At 39.0% G+C, this 14,939-nt stretch overlaps 1 protein-coding gene across 1 annotated transcript in view; it reads left to right on the plus strand.

Annotated features, from left to right (window-relative positions):
* LOC150075208 (extended synaptotagmin-2-like) overlaps window positions 1-14,939 on the plus strand; it is a 301,413-nt gene that overhangs the window by 48,713 nt on the left and 237,761 nt on the right. The window lies entirely within an intron of this gene.

A 14,939-nucleotide genomic window follows, 5' to 3' on the forward strand; every position in this document is an offset into this window, starting at 1 on the left:
CTATGGAGGCCTTAAAGGAAAAGATTAAAAAGAAGTGTACTCAAGGAAATACCGCAACATTAATTTGAAGACTTTGACCACTCAGTATTTGTTAGATTGCTGTAAAGCTAATGATGCATGTGGAGGAGTTGGAGGAGATTAATTTTATCATTTCTTCAAAGATTCAAGCCCTAATTTTATATTTCAGATATTAAATTAGTGCTTATGTCTAACAATTCTAAACATGATTCTAAATTAAATTTTGTTACTCACATTGAAGAAATATGTAATAAACTTTTAAAATGTTTCTGGCTTTTATTATACTTAGGTGTGTAACAGATATGTTACACCTATAATAACTACCCATTTAAATACTACTTTTTTTTTTTTCGTAATAGTTTATGAATCCATTTAATTTAAAACCATCTTAGATTTGAATATTAGGTGTTTGGGTGGGTGAATTTTTAAGATTGATTTATTGCCCACTCACACCAGAAAGAGTGTGAGAGAGATTTCTTCATCTGCATTATAAATACTTCTCTCAGGGTAACTCTGAAATTTTTTTTTGCTGGTGCAGCATAAGCCTCAGGCTTCCTTGCACTATATGGCTAGTAGTAATAGTAATAATACTATATAATCCAGCAGTGAGGAGAGTAATTTTTCTTAAGTATTGCTAATGGAGGGAAATTGATGAAGTTATGTATTTTGGGATTTCTGACTTGGAAGAGTCAACCTAAACCTATAGTAAATAGGTTAAATAAAATGTTTCCTTTCACTCACGTGGTGTTGTTAGATTTATGTCACTGAGAATTGACTGTGTTCAACAGTTGCTCCAAGTGAGTGACAGAGATAAACTTCAGTTTTGAAGTTTTGTAATGTATTGCGACTTGCAATTTAGATTTTTATTTGAATTTATTTTACTTTGAAGTTTAGTGACTTTGTAGTTCTGAATGTTTTCTAGTGGTATTAAATAGGATTGAATGTGTTTATTAAATTTACTTGCTTGTTCAGTAAAGGTGCTGTTTTATTATAGTATTGACAAAAAATTTTGAATCCTTAGTTATGACATTCTCTTTCTCTCCCCCTATTTTTTATTTTTAAATAACCCCATTGGGTTATTTTAGAGCCTATAATGCATTATTACTGTGTTATGGGTAGGATTACTCTAGTACAGGGCTTCCCAAAGTGTGGGGTGCACCCTCCCTTGGGGGCATATTGGTTGATTTTATGAAGCAGTTTTTTAATGAAATATGGACAAACCATCCCACTAATCCAGTTAAGAAACATTTTATTTCAATCTTTGAGATTAAATGTATTAATTTATTAAAAATATGTAAGTAGGTAGAATTTCAGCTATCCAAATACAAATTATATGAAATTTTCATTATTTAAAAATTTTTTTTTTGCTTTTATTTTTTCATCCACAACACTTCTTTATGTTATACCAGCTACTTTTATATGATGCATAAAATGTTTAGTAAAAAAATTAATTGGAATTATTTGCGTGTCATATTATTATATTATTATTATTATTATTATTAATAGCCATATGGTGCAAGGTTATGCTGCACCGGCCAAAAAAAAAAATTACACTTTGTATATCTTAGCATGATTTTCTTATCAGTGGCTTTAAAGTTCAATAAAAAATAATTAAAATTTGTAACTAGATCAACAACTTGTATTCTCAGTTGATATAAAGATCTATAACTAACACACACACAGTAGCATTAAAGTAAATCTAAATAGCAGATCACAAAAAAAAATTAATTACATTTTTCATTATTAGAAAACAGTTTGAATGGCAGAAATTATGTATAAGAGATCTAGTTGCGTGGTTTTTTTTTTTTTTTTATGTAAACCCCAAACACGAGAGGTATTAGAGCCTGTAGTACTTAGTACCATGCTTGGGTTGGAGATTGAGAAGACGAAAGAAATTTGTTGACACTGGATTTGAACTTCTGTAGACTGTAATTTTCAGGAAATATGTATGAAGGAAAGGTGTTCCAGAAAACGGCAGTTGAATGAATAAACAAGAAAGATGAAAAGTTGGTTCTGTGAGTTTGAAGTTGGACAGTAAATGGATGTTGGCTGGTGGTGGCACGTGTTCGGACTGTTTTGAAAGAGAGAGTGGGAATTATAGAAGCCAATTCAGAAGAACAGTGCCCATGGGAAGCATCTGTAGAAGAGGCATGCAGCAAAACCAGTACATCTATGAGACAGTGATTTTGGGGGCACCACCCCAGATGTGGGAACAATATTCCATGGCTGGACAGATTTGCGATTTATACAGAGTGAGTAGCTGTTTGGAAGAAAAGTAATGCTGAGAGTGAAAGAGAAAACCAAGTTTTTTAGATGCAGAGGAAGCAATATTTGTAATGTGCCTGTGCCAAGAGAGATTAGAAGTCAGGGTAATCCCCAAAAGAGATGTATCATTTTGCCTAGAAATCGGAGTGTCACTAAAGATAAGCATAGGAGCAGAAGAATCCTTTTGGCGAGACATAAGACAAGACTGAGTTTTAGAAGGGTTGAAATCAACTAAGTTGTCTTTGCCCCACTGGACAATTACCTGAAGATCGGCATTTAAGAAATTGGTAGCAGATTTTCTAGAAGTTGAAGCTGATTGAGCAGGACAAGGTTTCTCAAAATGGAAAGTGGAATGCAATGTGCTATAATTGGCAAAACTATGGATAGGATTTCCAATCAATGGGAGAAGGTCGTTAATATACAAGAGGAAAAGAGTGGGAGAAAGAAATGAATCTTGGGGGACACTGGCATTAGTGGAGAAGTTAGAAGACAGAGATCAGAGAAATCAGAGAGAAAACTGGATAACCAATTACTAAAAACAGTTGGCAAACCATAAGATGGAAGCTTGTTTAGAAGACCTTTATGCCAAACACGATCGAAAGCCTTTGAGATGTCAAGAGCAACTACTTGTGTTTCACCGAACCTTTCCATTGAATTAGTCTGTAAATGGGTAACATAAGCCAGAATATCACCCGTGGATCGACACTGACGGAATCCATACTGACGATTGTTGATCAGACGGAAGGTTTCTAGGTAGTTAAGAGTTGGCAGTTAATTGATTTCCCATTACTTTAGAAAGAGTAGAAGTAATTGCAATGGGACGATAATTGGATGGGAGGGATTTGTCACCCTTTTTAGGAACTGGCTGGATATGAGCAAATTTCCAAGCAGAAGGAAAAACACCTTTGGAATAAGAAAGTGAAAAACGGTGACAAAGAAAAGGAGTAAGTTCAGGAGCACAGGTTTTGAGCACAAGTGGAGAAATGCCATCAGGACCTGGAGCTTTCTTAGCATCAAGATTTGTCAAAATCCTTCTGACGTCTTTTTGATGGAAGACCACAGGATGCATTGAATGGAGCGTGTTGGGAATGGTGGGAGGTGTTTTACCAAGATCATTAATACATGATTTGGAAGAAAAATGGGATGCTAGCAGGTCAGCTTTATCCTTGGCTGAAGTGACAACAGAACCATCTGGTTTGGACAGAGGTGTGAGCAGAGATGGGCAAAAGTTGCGGCCAATAGCTTTGGCAAGAGACCAGAATGCTTGGCTACCATTAGGGCAAGAAGGAAGTTTTCTACTCTTAGCCTGTTCAAACTCAACTCTAGTTTGGACTGATTAATAACTGCTTTGCAATTGTTGCGAGCTTTGGTGTAGGCAGAAAATGAAACTGGAGAATTAGAAACAAACCAATTACGATATGCAACATTCTTCTCTCAAACAGCTTTAGCACATTTATTGGAAAACCGAGGTTTATTTAAAGGACGAGATTTTAAAGTGGTGTGGGATTAAGGATTCCATTCCTGGAAGAATAATTTCACTGACACGATCTGAGCAAACGTTGACATCAGAACTTTTGAAACAGTAATCCGACCGAGGAAAAGAAGTCTTGCAGGTCATCCCATTTTGCATTTTTGTAATGCCAAACAACACGAGGTTGGGAATAGCCATGAGATAAAGGTTCCATTGGGGAAGAGACAATCGCCAAGTTGTGATCTGAAGTGCCTAAAGGAGCTCTCACATCGACTGTGTACTTAGAAGGGTTGTCTGTGAGTAAAAGATCAAGCGTATTGGCTGTATGATTAGGATTGTCCGGAATTCTTGTAGGTAAATGAACAGTCTGTGCAAGGTCATTAGTAATTGCAAAAGCCTCAGCATCTCGACCAGCTGGGTCGATGTGACTAGAAAACGGAAGCCAGCTGGAGTTGTGAACATTAAAATCACCAAGGAAAATAACCTCACTGTTAGGAAAGTCGGACTGGAGAAAGTCAAGTTGCAAAGATAGGATGTCAGAGAGCTCCAAGTGATTAGTGGAGTTGAGAGAACGGTAGAGACAACAGATGAATTTGACAAAATGAGGTAGAGAGATTTTAAGCCAGAGAAGATCAAAGAGAGGAGATTCCAAATTGCTAAGAGTCTGACAGGGAATATCAGAACGGACATATGCACAAGTACCACCTTTGAGGCGAAAGGAATCATACAGCGAATAATTTGGGCATCTGAGATGAGCAGTAGTTGAATCAACCAATAACTGAGATTCTGTCAGAAAAAGTACACGGGGTTTGGCAGACTGCAAGTGGAAATGGACATCGTTGAGATTAGAATTGAGGCCACGTATATTTGTGAAATGAATGCAGAAGGAAAAACACCTTTGGAATAAGAAAGTGAAAAAAGGTGTGAAAGAATAGAAGTAAGTTCAGGAGCACAGGCTTTGAGCACAAATGGAGAAATACAATCGGGACCTGGAGCTTTCTTAGCATCAAGATTTGTCAAAATTCTTCTGACATCCTTTTGACGGAAGACCACAGGAGGCATTGAATGGAGCATGTTGGGAATGGTGGGAGTTGTTTTCAGTATTTCATCTTGTGGTTTGAGAATGCCAGTATTTTTTTTATTTTTAATATATTTAATGAGGTACTTTTGACACATGTTTGAGCACCCAGGTGAAATGTCTGGTTACTTTCCTCTCAAACCACCCACCAATTCTCACAAAAATTAAACTTTAGACAGGCTCAAACATGTTTCCATTCACCAAAGAAGATATATTAGCAAACTTGGGGGGATACAAGGACTAATAGATTAACAGTAGTCACTGGCAGAGGTGAAAGTGATTCTTGCACTGCTTCTATTGGAATGAGCCGCAGCCTGGAACATAAGATGCAGGATATTTCAGAGACTGCTGGGAATCATTGGGGTACAAATAAACACATAAGTTGTGTTAGGGTAGCTAAGAAAAAAGAACAGGTGCATGTATACTTGCGTGTACACCAATGCTAGGAGTTTAGTAAATAAATTTGATGAATTTGAGGTATTGCTCAAAACATCAAAGGCAGATATTGTGGGGATTTCAGAGACATGGTGTCACACAGATATAAGGAATGCAGAACTGGAATTTGGGGAGTACAATGTCTACAGAAAGGATAGACAGGATAGGAAGGAAGGAATGGTTATGCTATTAGTTAAGAAATACATAAAATCCAAGGAAGTGAAGCCAGTCGACATTGCTGGACAGTGCAGTGTCGAGTCAGTTTGGTGTAACATAAGCATTGGGAGATCAAAATTGAGAGTAGGAGTGTGCTATAGGCCTAATGACTCTGATGAGTATAATAAGAAACTGTACGGGGAAATAGAGTGGGCCAGTAAATCAGAGAGTCTTATAATGGGGGGTTTTAATTTCCCAGATATTGACTGGAATTTGGGGGCTGGTCACTCACACACTAGCAAGGCTTTTGTGGATTTATTGGATGAGTGTTTTCTACATCAGCATGTTCGGGAGGCAACTAGAGGGAGTAATACTCCTGATTTGATTATCAGTAGTGATTCTTCATGCATTAAGAATCCGCAGGTAAATGAACCACTAGGTGGCAGTGATCACAGTGTGCTGAAGTGGGATTTACTCAAAGAGGTAACTACCATTAGGGGTAAAGGGAAGGGTTATTGCTTTCGTAAAGGCGACTACGATGGACTGAGACAGTATTTAAATTCTATACAGTGGGACCAACTGATGATGTTACCAACAGCAAATTCAAAATGGGAAGTATTCAAAGAACTTATCTTGGAAGCTACTAGGCTTTACATACCAACTAAGAAATATTGTTCAAGGTTTAGCCCTAAGTGGATGTCAGATGAACTAATGAGACATATGGCAGAGAAGAAAAATGCATGGGATACATACAAATTAACACGTGACACAGAAGCCTATGATAGATACAAGTTGATCTGTAACCAAGTTACAAAGGAGGTTAGGCAGGCGAAGGCAGATTATGAGAAATCTTTGGCAAGGGATGCAAAGAAAAACAGCAAAGAGTTCTTTACTTATGTAAACTCTAGAAGGAAGGGGATGAATCGGATTGGTCCACTTGATATCGATGGGTGAACTGTTGATGATCCTGCTCAGGTAGCTAACAAACTGAATGAATATTTTGCATCGACATTCACACATGAGGAGTTATTTAGCAAGGGGAATGCCAGAGGTGTATTCAACTCTGGCAGTAAGCTAGAGAATCTTGTAATAACTGAGAGTAAAGTGGAGGAGAAATTGTTGAAGATAAATACAAGAAAGGCACCTGGGGTGGATGTGATCTATCCAGTTATATTAAAGGAGGCAGCAAAGGAAGTAAGCAAACCCTTAGCCATAATTATGAGAGCTTCCTTGGACTCAGGGGAAGTACCCATGGACTGGAGATGTGACCCCAATTTACAAAGGAGGATCAAAGGGCGACACAAGTAATTATAGACCTGTTAGTTTAACTTCTGTTCCTGGAAAATTAATGGAGGCACTGGTTAAAGAAGCACTGCAGGATCATCTAGACAAGACTTCAGTTATAGCTCAGACACAGCATTGTTTTGTTAAGGGGAAGTCTTGCCTGACCAATTTGATTGGATACTATGATGCAGTCACAAAAGAACTGGATGCAGGGAATAACTTTGATATTATATACTTGGATCTTAGAAAGGCTTTTGATACTGTTGCACATGAAGACTGCTGCACAAATTGGAGCTGTGTGGCATTGGAGGCAAATTACTGCTATGGATAAAGGGATGGTTGAGGGGGAGAAGACAGAGAGTGGTAATCAATGGACACTGCTCATTGTGGACTAATGTTATTAGTGGATTCCCCCAGGGTTCAGTGTTGGGTCCATTGTTGTTTTCTGTATTCATTAATGATATTGATGATGGTATATCATGCTTAATGTCCAAGTTTGCAGAAGATACGAAGGTTGGCAGAGTGTTAATGACAGTACGCTGCTGCAACAGGATCTAGAAAAGTTGAGCAGATGGGCTGAGAGGTGGCAAATGCAGTTTAACATTGACCAATGTAAAGTACTACATATGGGAAACAGCAACCCCAGAGCAACGTATCAACTCTGTGGTACTACACTGACAGTGGTAGAGAATGAAAGGGACCTGGGGGTGGTTGTGCAGGCAGATATGAAGTTTTCTGAGCAGTGCAGACGGGCTGCAAGAGTAGCTGATGGTGTATTGTCAATGATATATAGGAATTTTTCTAGCAGGGATAAGGTGGTGATTATTCCCTTGTATAAGGCAATGGTCAGGCCACACCAGAGTACTGTATACAGGTCTGGAGGCTTCATTTCAAGAAGGATGTAGAGATGCTGAAACGAGTACAGAGAAGGGCAACAAGATTAGTGAATGGAACCAAGGGGTGCTCTTACGAAGAAAGGCTTAAGTTTTGCAAATTACAGTGTCTGGAGACTAGGCACCTGCAAGATGATCTGATTGAGGTGTATAAAGCCTTGAATGGTTTGAGCCCGCTGAATTCTGATGGGATTCGTCCTGTTTGCTCAGAATAATCACCTGAGAGGGCATAAATCCAAATTGAGAAAAGACAGATGTAGGATAGATGTGAGGAAATTTGTCTTTAGCCAGTGGGCGGTTGGTTGGTGGAATAGACTTCCATCCCTTGTCGTGGAAGTTGATAGCCTAAATAAGTTTAAGGCTCAACTGGACAGGTATTTCGAACGAACAGAGGGGTGAAGTGGAAGTGGTTATTTTTTATTTATTTATTTATTATTATATTTTTTTATTTTATTTTTTTATTTTTTGCTAATGCTGCATAAGCTTGCTTTCTTGCATCAAATGCCTCTACTAATGCTAATGCTAACTTTGTAGTATTTACCAATATTCTCCTAGCAAATAGCAAAGCCAAGTCAGCAAATGATTGGACCCAGAAACACATTGGTTATCCTGTACCTCTTTGTGAACAAGACAGTTTGAAAAGAGAATTCAGAAAAATGAGCTAAAATGGAATGCTGCTTTCTTATATCCTTATGGCCAATCTTGAATCAGTGTGCTAGCCAAACACCAGAACACTCCTAAGCTCTGGGCAATATATTGTGGGTCTGGAACTGTGTGAAGTAATATTGGATATATTCCATTCCATCGTGACATCAACATCATGAACCTGTGATATAACCTTTACCCTTAAACTGGAGCAGCAATATACCCCAGATACAGTTTCATAATTACAAGGGAAAAGAAAATGAATATCCCTTGTCAAACAGAGGTTATGGACTAGCAAATCCTAATGATCAGAAAAATTGCAAATGAAAAGCATTATCAGAGGCATACGATACAAGAAAGCAAGCTTATGCAACATCAGCAAAAAAAAAAAAACACAATGCTCCCATTTCACCCCTCCATTCATCCCAAAAGCCTGTCCAGCTCGGCCTTAAATTTATTTAGGCTATTAGCTTCCACAACAAAAGATGGAAGCCTGTTCCACCAATCAACTACCCGCTGGCTAAAGATAAATTTCTGCACATCTATTCTATTCTAAAACTATCTTTCCTCAATTTAAATTTATGACCTCTCAGGTGATTATTCTGAGCAAGAGGAAGAATCCCATCAGCATTCAGCTTGCTCAACCCATTCAATGCCTTATACACCTCAACCAGATCACCTCTCAGGTGCTGCAATTTGCAGAACTTAAGCCTTTCTTGGTAAGAGCACCCTTTTGTTCCCCTCATCAATCTTGTTTCCCTTCTTTGTACTCATTCTAGCAACTCTACATCCTTCCTAAAATGAGGCCTCCTGACCTGTACACAGTACTCTAGGTGTGGCCTGACCATTGTCTTGTGTAATGGGATAATCACCTTCCTGTCCCTGCTAGCAAAATTCCTATATATTGTTGACAAGATTCCCTGAACTGCCCTTGCAGCCTGCCTGCACTGCTCAGGGAACTTCATATTTGACTGCACAATCACCCCCAGGACTTTTTCACTTTCCGATTATCTGAGCGTAGTACCACACAGTTGGTACTTCTTTGCATTTGTCAATGTTAAACTTCAGTTACCACTTCTCAGCCCATTTATTATTATTATTATTAGCCATATGGTGCAAGGAAGCCGGAGGCTTATGCTGCACCAGCCAAAAAAAAAAAAAAAAAAAAAAAATTGATTTACCCTAGGACCCAGAGAGAGAGAGAGAGAGAGAGAGAGAGAGAGAGAGAGAGAGAGAGAGAGAGAGAGAGAGAGAGAGAGAGAGAGAGAGAAGTAGAAGGAAATCACCAAGAAAGAGAAGAATGATAATATCCAGCTCGGGACCCTGGGTGTGCCAAGCCCATACTCACCAGATGTGAGCCCCTGTGGTAATTTTGCCCAACTTCTCTAGATCCAGTTGGAGTAGCATACTGTCCATTGATTACCATTCAACCATCCCTTTATCCATTGTAGCAACTTACCCTTAATGCCATACCTCTCCAACTTGTACAGCAGTCTTCCATGTGCAACAGTATCAAATGCTTTCCTGAAATCCAAGTATGTGATATCAAAATTATTTTTGATATTCATTTCCTTTGTGACCACATCATAGTATCCAATTAAATTGATCAGACAAGACCTCCCTTTAAAAAACCCATGCTGTGTCTTAACTATTACTGCAGTCTTGTCTAGATAATCCTGAAATGCTTCTTTAACCAGAGATTCAATTATTTTCCCTGTAACACAAATTAAACTAACAGGTCTATAGTTATTTGTGTCACCTTTTGAACCCCACTTTGTGAATTGGTGATACATTTGCACACCTCCAGTCCATGGGACCGCCCTCCCCTGAGTCCAAGGAAGCTCTCATAATTATGGCTAAGGATTTGCTTACTTCCTTTGCTGCCTCCTTTAATATGACTGCATCGATCCTGTCCACTCCAGGTGCCTTTTTTATGTTTAACTTCATTAATTTCTCCTCCAATTTGCTCTCAGTTATTACAAAATCACTTAGCTCCCTGTTAGTTTGATAAACTTCTGGCACTCCCCTCATTGAATAACTCCTCATGTGTGAATGTAGATGCTAAATACTCATTCAGTTTATCAACTACCTGAGCATGATCATCAGTAGTCAAACTATCTATGTTAAGTGGTCCAATCTGATTCATCCCTTTCCTTCTAGAGTTTACATAAGTAAAGAACTCTTTGCTGTTTTTCTTTGCATCCTTTGCCAAAGGTTTCTCATAATCTGCCTTCGCCTGCCTAACCTCCTTTGTGACCTGATTACAGACTAGTTTATATCTGCCATGGGCTTCTGTGTCACCTGATACTTTATATGAAGGGAGGAGGGGTTATGCATTGTCCACCAAAATCATCCAATTGATTTTGGTGGACAATGCAATGTTGAGTCTGTGTGGTATGAAATAAGCACTGGGAAAAGAAAAATGAGAGTAGATGTGTGTTATAAGCCAAATGAATCTGATGAGTATAATGAGAAATAGTGGGCCAATAAATCAGAATGTCTTATAATGGGAGATATTGACTGGAACTTGTGGGTTGGTCACTGGCATACTAGCAAGTTGTGGATTTATTAGATGACTGTTTTCTACAGCAACATGTTCGAGAGGCAACCAGAGGGAGTAATACTCTTGATCTGATTATCAGTAGTGATTATTCATGTATTAAGAATTTTCAGATAAAGGAACCACTGGGTGATAGTGATCACAATGTATTGATGTGGGAATTACGTAAAGATGTAACTACCATCAAGGCTAAAAGGAAGGCTTTTGCTTTCATAAAGGTGACTACAGAGGTCTCAGACAGTTTTTAAATTCTCTTCAGTGGGATAAACTGATGATGTTACAAACGTTGAATTCTAAATGGGAAGCTTTCGAGGACTTAATTTTGGAGGCTACTAGACTTTTCATTCCAACTAAGAAATACTGTTCAAGGTTTAGGCCTAAATGGATGTCAGATGAATTAACGAGGCTCGTGGTAGAGAAGAAGAATGTATGGGAGGCATATAAAGTATCAGGTGACACAGAAGCTTATGGCAGGTGTAAACTAGTCTGTAATCAAGTCACAAAGGAGGTTAGGCAAGCAAAGGCAGATTAAAAGAAATCTTTTGCAAAGGATGCAAAGAAAAACAAAACAGCAAAGAGTTCTTTATTTATGTAAACTTTAGAAGGAAAGGGATGAATCAGATTGGACCACTTAACATAGATGGGTTGACTATTGATGATCATGCTCAGGTAGTTGATAAACTGAATGAGTATTTTGTATCTACATTCACACACGAGGAGTTATCAATGAGGAGAGTGCCAGAAGTTTATCAAATGCAAACAGGGAGCTAAGTGATTTTGTAATAACTGAGAGCGAAGTGGAGGAGAAATTGTTGAAGTTAAACATAAGGAAGGCACCTAGGGTGGATGGGATCTATCCAGTCATATTAAAGGAGGCAGCAAAGGAAGTAAGCAAACCCTTAGCCATAATTATGAGGGTGTCCTTGGACTCAGGGAAGGTCTCCATGGACTGGAGGTAAATGTGAACCCCCCAATTCACAAAGGGGGGTTCAAAAGGTGACACAAGTAACTACAGACCTGTTAGTTTAACTTGTATTCCAGGGAAAATAATGGAATCACTGGTCAAAGAAGCATTGCAGGATCATCTAGACAAGACTGCAGTAATAGTTAAGACAGCATGGGTTTGTTAAAGGGAGGTCTTGTCTGATCAATTTGATTGAATACTGTGATGTGGTCACAAAGGAACTGAATGCCAAAAATAATTTTGGTATCATATACTTGGATTTCAGGAAAGCTTTTGATACTGTTGCACATGGAAGACTGCTGTACAAATTGGAAAGGTATGGCATTAAAGGTAAGTTGCTACAATGGATAAAGGGATGGTTGAGTGGGAGATGACAGATAGTGGTAATCAATGGTCACTGCTCTTCTTGGACAAATGTTATTAGTGGAGTTCCCCAGGGTTCGGTGTTGGGCCCATTGTTGTTTTGTGTATTTATCAATGATATTGATGAAGGTATATCAGGTTTAATGTCAAAGTTTGCAGATGATACAAAGGTTGGCAGAGTTGTTAACGACAGTATGCTACTCCAACTGGATATAGATAAGTTGGGAAAATGGGCCGAGAAGTGGCAACTGAAGTTTAACTTTGACAAATGCAAAGTACTGCATATGGGTAGCAATAACAGAAGAGAAAAGTACCAACTGTGTGGTACTACACTCAGGGAAGTGGAAAGTGAAAAAGATCTGGGGGTAATTGTGCAGTCAAATATGAAATTCACTGAGCAGTGCACACGGGCTGCCAGGGCAGGTAATGGAGTCTTGTCAGTGATATATAGGAATTTTGCTAGCAGGGACAGGGAGGTGATTATCCCATTATACAAGGGAATGGTCAGGCCACATCTAGAGTACTGTGTAGAGGTCTGGAGGCCTAATTTTAGGAAGAATATAGAGTTGCTAGAAAGAGTACAAAGAAGGCCAACAAGATTGGTGCGGGGAACGAATTGGTGCTCTTACCAAGAAAGGCTTAAGTTCTGTGAATTTCAGTGCCTGGAGAGTAGGCACCTGCACGGTGATCTGATTGAGGTGTATAAGGCCTTGAATGGGTTAAGCATGCTGAATTTTGATGGGATCCTTCCACCTGTTCAGATTACGAACCCTAAGGGGGCATAAATTCAAATTAAGAAAAGACAGATGTAGAATAGATATGCGGAAATTTGCCTTTAGCTAGCGGGTGGTTAATTGCTGGAACAAACTTTCATCTGTCGTTGTGGAAGTTGATAGGTTAAATAAATTTAAGGAGGAACTGGACAGGCATTTGGAGGGAATGGTGTGTGTGTGTTTTTTTTTTTTTGGCTGATACTGCATAAGCTCATACACTTCCTTTCTTGCATCGCATGCCCCTACTACTACTATCTTACAAAAATAATACAAAGTTTATAACAAGGAACAAAAATAGTAATAGATACAGGTAATAAATTTACGGAATAAAGTATAATAAATCAGAGTTAGACGGGGATGTAGCTTGTCACCAACACTGTTTAACATATATATCGAGGATATGATATGTAAAAAGAAGAAATTAATACAGGTATATATTTAAATAGAAAGAATTGGATTAATACACTGTTATTTGCTGATCAAGTAATTATTATTATTAGCCATATGGTAAAAGGAAGCCTGAGGCTTATGCTGCACCAGCTAAAAAAATTCCCGCATTAGAGAGAGAGAGAGAGAGAGAGAGAGAGAGAGAGAGAGAGAGAGAGAGGGGGGGGGGATGATGATATCCAGCTCAAGACACTGGGTGTGCCAAGCCCATACTCAACATGTGTGAGTCCCTGGGGATTTATTATTCAAGATAGTGAAGATAATTTACAAAGAGGGATTCTTCCTCTTGCTCAGAATAATTGCCTGAGAGTGCATAAATTTAAACTGAAGAAAGATAGTTGTAGAATAGATGTGCGGAAATTTCTTTAGCCAGCAGGTAGTTGATTGGTGGAACAGGTGTTCATCTTTTGTTGTGGAAGCTAATAGCCTAAATAAATTTAAGGCTGAGCTGGATTTGGAATGAATGGAGGAGTGAAATGGGAGAGTTTTTTTTTTTTTTTTTTGCTGATGCTGCATAAGCTTGCTTTCTTGCCTCATGTGCCTCTACTAATGCTAATGGATGCACTTCCTTAGATTTTTAGTTTCTTAACTAACAGCATAACCCCTCCTCCCTTGTCCTGTCTATCCTTTCTGTACACATTGTACCCCCCAAATTCTAATTCTGCACTGCTTATATCTGTGTGACACCACATCTCTGTTATCTGAACAATATCTGCCTTTGATGTCTTGACTGGCACTTCAAGCTCATCAGATTTATTAACTATACTACTAGCATTGGTGTACATGGAAGTATACATGCATCTGTTCCTACTCTTACTTACCCTAACACAGACCATGTATTTACTTTTTCCCCTATCACTCCCAGCAGTGGGTGCCTCCGCAGCCAGGTAGGAAGGAGCAGCAGTGCGTAGCACATGCTTCTTGATTAGACTGGTGTTCGAGCCCGTCACCACCAAATACGGAGGATGCGGAAAGGTCGGGGAATGACCACTGCACATTTCCGGAGCAATATGGTCTTAGTTGCTAATGCTCCAAATAACATTGACTCCCAGCAGTCCTGGAAATCTCCATTGCCTTGCTTTCCAGGCTGCTGCTCATTCTAATAGAAGCAGTGCAAGAATCACTTTTGCCTCTGCCTACAGCCACTGTTAACCTTTTAGTCCATTCATCCTCCCAGCTAGTAGTTTTCTGACCCACCTAACACTGCCTCGATAGCATCAGCAAATATTCTTGCACCCTTTCTATTTAAGTGTACTCCATTCCTGTAGAAGCAGTCTCTCCTGTCAACAAGCAGACGATGATGAAAAAAATTCTACCCCTTTAACCTTGCACAATCTCTCCAGGGCTGAATTGATCAACAGGGTTCTCATCATATACTCCCTCCTATTGTGTCTGGGCAGAATTGCAGACACTTTCACATTCAAACGTAACCCTATTGTGTCTGGGCAGAATTGCAGACACTTTCACATTCAAACGTAACTCGCGACTTTTTTTCAACATTGACCTGCACTTGTTGAGTAAATCTGCAGATTTCTTACTCTTAATGTCATTAGTTCCAACGTGTACAACAATATCACCTTTTGTTGC

This window comes from Mastigoproctus giganteus, chromosome 14, assembly GCF_048544385.1.
Source record: "Mastigoproctus giganteus isolate SK-2022 chromosome 14, ASM4854438v1, whole genome shotgun sequence".
In the NCBI taxonomy this organism is placed as follows: Eukaryota; Metazoa; Arthropoda; class Arachnida; order Uropygi; family Thelyphonidae; genus Mastigoproctus; species Mastigoproctus giganteus.